At 33.8% G+C, this 7029-nt stretch overlaps 1 pseudogene; it reads left to right on the top strand.

The window, feature by feature from the left end:
* The first annotated feature begins 575 nt into the window (after positions 1-575).
* LOC130239327 (galactose mutarotase-like) lies at positions 576-6777 on the top strand (annotated as a pseudogene).
* The last annotated feature ends 252 nt before the right edge of the window (positions 6778-7029 follow it).

The following is a 7029-nucleotide window of genomic DNA, read 5'->3' as shown; positions in this document are numbered from 1 at the left end:
ACAAATATAATATAGTATAGCTTCCTATTAAAATATCAATTAAAATACAGATTTGTGAGGGGTGTACTTATATATGCTGAGCACTATATATATATCTATATATATATATATATATATATATATATATACTTTTTTTTTCAAGCATTTTCATTAGTCATCTCAGACTTTTGAAATCTAATATCAATTGTAATTTGTCTCAGTGAAGATAAATTACTGGAAAGCAGAAGAGGAGCACAGCATATCCAGGACTTTCTATTTTTAGACTGACACATTTAAAATCTATCTGCAATTATTTTTAGAGCTATCCAGGTCAGAATGTCACAAAATGTGTGACATATATATGTAAATATTTGTCTAGGACATTGGATTTGGTTTGTTGTTTTTGATACTAGTGTTGTAAATTTAGAATAGAACTTATCAGAAACCTAAGTAATTGTAACTGCATCGCATTAGTTTTAAGTGTGTCTGTGTGTAGAGCTGTTTTCTAATGTTTGTTTTAGCCATGTGCATATTTTTATGATTTTAAGTTATTGCAACATTAAAGTTTAGGGTTTAGTTAAGCGACACAAAATACCATGGCTATTTATACACGCGCAATTGCTCTCCCAATCCAGACGGTGGCAGTACGACACAACGAACTCTTCCTCTGTGGCAGAAGAGAGATTTTGAAAGAGTGGGCGGTACTTTGTAGTTTATTAACTCTGTTTAGTGTAGTCAGCAGTGCTGTAACTTCTCTTGCAAACAGTTGTCTGTACACCTGTTTAGAGCCAACAGCTTGGTTTATAATGACCGAAGTGCGTAAGAGAAGTCGGCACTGCTCTGGGTCCAGTGGAGAGATGGATCCTGCGGTCAGCGAGTATCAGTGTGGAGATCATTTCTCTGGGCTGCGTGATAAAGTCCATCAAAACAGCAGATCGCAGCGGTCAAAGTGCGGATATAGTGTTGGGATTCGATGATGTAGAAGGCAAGTTCTGCAGTTCAGTGCATGGAAATAAAAGTCAGGAAGCCTTTGGTACTGTGAATGGCAGGTGTTTTCGACTGATGTGCTGATAGAGACAGTTGTAATGATTATTTGACTAGTTAGTTTCTCTATGTTCCGGTCACATGTCTTCACAGGAAAAATAAAAGTAAATAAGTAATGTTTCTCTAATTAATATCTCAGCTAGTCTCTAAACATTCCTTCGATTAATTGGAGAACAATTTTATTATTTGTTTTTGACGAGAACTTGTAAGTAATAAAATATTAATATATGTACAATAAAATATTAATATATGTACAATAATATAATATATATATATATATATTATATATATATATATAATATATATATATATATAGATATATATATAAATACACGATCTAAAAAAACGTCTTATTTTAAGTTACTTCAATTATACTATGTGGCTATCCAAAGATATTTTTACAAATATGGTAATCATAATGTTAATTTGAAAAAAATCTCCAAGTTACTCTGTATGGTTTGATGTGTAGTCAGTCACACATCAACATTATTATAAAAGTATATAAAAAAATTTAGCAAATGATAAATTCTTAAAAAGGCCAACAATTGACTGAATTACCTGAACACTTTATTAAAATCTTAGATTGGAGACTTTGAAACAATCAGAAGGGAAACTAAGATTCTCTAATCCAGTGTTTTGTTTTGTTTGTGTTTGTTTTTTATTTTTGTTTGTTTTAAACCAGGGTGCTGGGATGCTAACTACTGGTATCATAGCAAACATCCAGTTGGTACTCAGAATCACCTAAAGCAATTTACAGAAAAGCAAGCTTCACAATTATTGAAACGTCTGAAAATCAAGATAAAACAATTAAATTTGTCTTTAAATGTGATTGTTAAATGTTCAAATAACATATAATTAGGAAATCTTGTAATGAAAGCCAAGATCTGAAATGATTGAGTAGAAATTGAAAGTTAAAATATTTGTAATATTCCTCACTAAGTAAACAATTCAATCAAGAAAGGTCAGGTAATTAATTGGTTAAAAATCGGGGAAACCTAAAGAAAATGTAGTTCTTTAAATAATGGAAATGTCAAAGTTAATTTGGGCCTTTGGATATTTTTTGTGGACAACGAGGGGCTGTAAGTCAAACACATCATGCTGTGATCAACTAAAGAGATGATTTTCCTGGCTGATGTATTTCCAGTTCTAACTTTATGAATAAAAATAATTATTAATTTCCTTTTTTTTCCCCAAGCTAGGTTTATTTCTCCAATCCTCGCTACTTTGGAGCTGTTGTAGGCCGGGTTGCAAACCGCATTGCAAGGGCCATTTTGTGATCAATGAGAAAGAATATAAACTAGCTATAACAATGGACCCAATGCTCTCCATGGAGGACTGAAGGGTTTTGACAAGGTAAACAAACAAAAGATTGTATCAACCTGACTGAAAACCATCTTTGGTCCAACATAATTTACGCATATTCTTGCAGATTAAGAGAATGTGTGTGTTGTAGGCTGTGTGGAGCACAGAGGCCGTGAATAATGGAGTGAAACTGAGTCACAGTAGTCCAGATGGTGAGAAGGCTATCCTGGAAACCTGAAGGTTTCTGTCACCTACACACTAGAGAAGAGCACACTGAGCGTGCTGTACCATGCACAGACTGACCACACCACACCAATCAACCTCACCAACCATTCTTACTTTCAACCTGGCTGGACAGGTAGAGTGAAAGGTTTTAAAAACTTTCGATAACACTGTCTTAAATCCCCATGCTTCATAATGAGTTATAACTCTGTTTATATTATCTATATAATTATTTTTAGACTGACACATTTAAAATCATCTGCACTGCTTAGTTTAATAACTATTCAGGTCAGAAAGTCACAAAATAACTATTTAATGAAACAATAAATACATAAAATAATAAATAAATGATTACATAACTCAAGAGACAGTTGGTTTGTCTTAAATTTTACTTTAATCATAGACAAGTAGCAAAAGTAGACACTTGAATTTATCATAAGCTTAAGCAGGGCCGGGTGGGACTCTTTTCAGCTTGGAGTTTTAAGCCTTAGACCAGCTCACCTCAGTTCACGACTGACTAAATTAAAATAAGGTCATTACCAATTCAGTTTCTAATGACACTATCACGACTTTTCAAGGACACAGCTGCTTTAGAACTTCAAATGTTTTTCATAATATGAGAACATTAAAGGGTAGCTAAATCTCCAACATTATTCTTTAAAACATCACAATGTCCTTTCCTGCAATATCTGAATATATATTCTGTGCAAAATTCTTTATAGGATATCCAGTCCTTTGTAACGGTGGTCACACAAACACCTACATAAGTAACCCAAACAGTGATACATGTCTTAACACTAAAAGTGAAGAAAACAACAAAAAATAAATTACTCAGGCGAGGTGCGAACTCCGGCCGGCGTCAGTGTAACGTAACGTGCTGACACTGGACCACAATGGCACTGTTGTCAGTGCGTGTGGAAGAAAAAGTATTGCAAAAAGTCATCTGCAAGACTCTTTCAACCACAGTATTACTTTCTATTGATGGCTTAATCTTTTTGTCCCCTTTTTAGATTCTGATTAAATTATGTCAGATTTATTAATGTAGTGAATCATCTGATTTGCATTAAGCGGTGTAATATTCATTAATATATTCGAATTCTTATATACACCAAGGTGCCGCTGTTTGGGGTTGAATGATAGTTACATCATCATTAACCTGGAGGCTGCATTTTGTCTCACGGGGCTGCGAGAAAATAAATAAAAGAGCGGAGAGCTGCGGCAAAATAATGATTAAAAAGAGTGAGACTATGGTCAAATAAATAAATAAATGGAAAAAGTGTGAATGTTGAGAGTGCAAGCAGCTAGGGACTCCAGCCCTCGCGACCAATAAACGGACCGGCCCACTGGGAATTCTCCCGGTCCTCCCAATTAGCCAATCCGGGCCTGAGTTTAAGTAATTACATCATGTTTGTTTTGTGTGTTTGTCTGTATAGTGCCGTTTAATCAAGCTAACCAAGTTTAACACAAAATTTTAAAATATGTTTAAATATACGTTTAAGAGCTCAGAATCAGATTAAATAAATTTATAAACCACAATGTTTTCATACAAGGACCAATTCTCTTGCCGCTGGCAAATCTTTTAATACATTTCTTTGCAACTGCATCATGTATAAAAACCAACATATGCATTACTATTCAGTCACTTAGCCACATTGTTAAACATATAGTTTATGTGTGTGGGAGAGATGGTGTGGAGGTGCAGCAAAACCTAATCATTTCAAATGAGTTACTTTGAGCTATGAAATCTCCCATTGCCTTTCACCTGCCGAAATGTATATGTAAATATCAAAGATTTTTCTAATTCATGAATGGTTAAATATGAAAATAATTGAACAGTCAGTTCTTCAAGGTTTTTTTAACACACCTTAAATGAACAAACATGTGATTCTGTCATCAAATGCTTTCATTAAAACTCTCTGCAGGGAACCCCTGATATTTATGACCATGAGGTGACCATCTCAGTCCGAGTCCTACCTCCCTGTGATGATACAGTGATACCCAAGGTATTTACATCACTTTGTTTTATTATACTCTTTAATCACTCCATGTCAGAAACTGTCAAATGCAATTTAGCATTATTATGTACAGGAGAGGTTAAACCTGTGAGAAGACCCCGTTTTGACCTAAGGAAACCTGTCATCCTTGGGTCTAGACTGAAAGAACTGTCTGGTCCAGGCTTTGATCACAACTTCTGTTTGTATTTACCCGGTGAACCTCAACTGGAGCGAAATGTGCCCGGTAAGCAAAATTTAATTTGTCATGTGATTACTCTTCATAGCCCTTAAAAGTTTTAATTCACCAAAAACGAAAATTCAATACCCTGAGGCCTTGCTTCATCTTTAGAAATTTTTTTTCTTATCTGGTGTTTGGCCAGAGTGGTCTGAGCTCCTGATTTAGTGCGTCAACTTACTATTGTTGTTTGTGTTAGTCAGCTAATTGTATTTGCACCATTATGTTATCCATTTTAGATGTAGCTATCAGCTGTTGTTGAAATTTAGAAAGTGCCCAGCACATAACTTTGTCACCCACATAACTTTCCACTCAATGCACACTTTTAAGGGACCTGACAGTCACCTGTTTTGTAAATCTGCTGGTATGTTTCTTACTGCACATGTTGGTCTCTGAAGATGTGGTGCATCCTGGAACTGGTCGTGTTCTGGAGGTGAGCACTACGCAGCCTGGGGTTCAGTTCTACACCTCCAACTTTCTGGATGGGTCGGTGAAGGCAAAGGTGGAGCTGCTTACTCCAAGCACAGTGCCTTCTGTTTAGAGACCCAAAATTGCATGATGCTGTTAACCAGGTAATCTAATAAAAGTGGTATCACTGGATGTATGTAAAGTGTGACGTTAATAAGGTTTTATATTTAATACTTTAATTTAGTAATGATGCATCAACCGTACAACATTTATAATGTAAAAAAAGAAAGATTGCATTAAATTATCCTGAAAGAAATGATTAGTTACACTAAATATATGACAAAATGTCACGAAAACAAATGTTTTGTTACTTTAAATAATATTGAGTTGATCATGTTTCAAAATTTTTTTATTAGTTACCTAAAATTAATATTTGTAGTCGGTTTTGACTGATGCAAGTTGAGATGACTTAAAAGTTCCTTTGATTCAACTAAAAAGCAATAATTGTTTACAGTGTACAACAAAACATTAGTTTTCAACAAAGATAATACATATTTTTTGAGCACCAAATCAGCATTCTATGGTGATTTCACAGGAATTGTGTGGCACTGAAGTCTGGAATAGGAATCATGTTTCAAAATATTAAAATGGATAAAAAATGGCCTTGAAATTATTTCACAGTATAGCAGCTTTTTTTGTTCATACTGTAAAAATGTGGCATCATATTTAACGAGGTAATTGACCCCAAAAAATGTACTCACTAATTTATACACCTTCAACTGCTTCAGATTTTTTTATTATTGAATGCAAAGATATTTCAAATAATGTTAAAAACCAGCAACCATTGGCACCCATAATAGGAAAAAATGAATACTATGAGGTCAATCAGACAGCTTTACAAGATTATTCAAAGTAACTTCTAATATAATCAAAAGAGACTCAAATAGGTTTGTGACAAGTGAAGGATAGTGCGAGTAAATAATTTTTAGTTTTGGGAAAACGATTCCTTTAAACAAACATCATTCCACTCTTTTGAACAGTTCCGTATAGTACACTATATATTGTATACAGACCATATTTGTGTACATGTTTATCTGCATGTAATAATTTTGCTTTAGTCCATTTTAAACAAAGGAATTAATAGTTCTCTCTCTTTCCTCAGCCCCATTTTCCAGATGCTCTGCTGAGGCCAGGAGAGACATACTCGCATAAACACGCTTCACATTCTCTGTGGTGTGAAATTGCAGAAAGATGTGAATTATAATTGGATAAAGTTAATTCAGCAACACTCATAACATTACATGGCCATTGTGTACTGCTACTTAATGTTGTATTTCTACAACTGCCCAAATATTCTTGTTTCAGTAGGGCATATATGTTCCTCCTACCATAGATATTTTACACTAACATGAATTTCAGTAATGATGTATTGATTTTAGTGCAATAATAAAATCCTGTAATTTGATTACAAAATAGTAATAGTACTTTTGAGGTATTTGGGTCAATTCCTTAAAAGAATTACTCAAAAAATGCATACATTTAAAGATGCATCTATAACATTGTATAAATTACATCAACGTAATAGAATCAAATGAATGTTTTGTTACTCAAGTTAACTGGGGAAAATGGTTTATTTTTAAATAATTCCACAAATTGGTGTTTCATGTTCATTACAATTGATTAGGGCTGCTCGATTATGGGAAAAATTATAATCATGATTATTTTGGTCATTATTTGGTCATTATTATTGTTTTTATTTATTCATTAATTATTATTACTATAATCACGATTATTCAAAATGATTATCAGTTGAAGTCAAAAACTAGCCCTCCTGTGAATTTTTGT

The sequence above is a fragment of the Danio aesculapii genome, chromosome 13 (genome assembly GCF_903798145.1).
Source record: "Danio aesculapii chromosome 13, fDanAes4.1, whole genome shotgun sequence".
In the NCBI taxonomy this organism is placed as follows: Eukaryota; Metazoa; Chordata; class Actinopteri; order Cypriniformes; family Danionidae; genus Danio; species Danio aesculapii.
The sequence above is the reverse complement of the archived record's forward strand: the minus strand, read 5'-3'. Positions and strand labels throughout refer to the sequence as shown.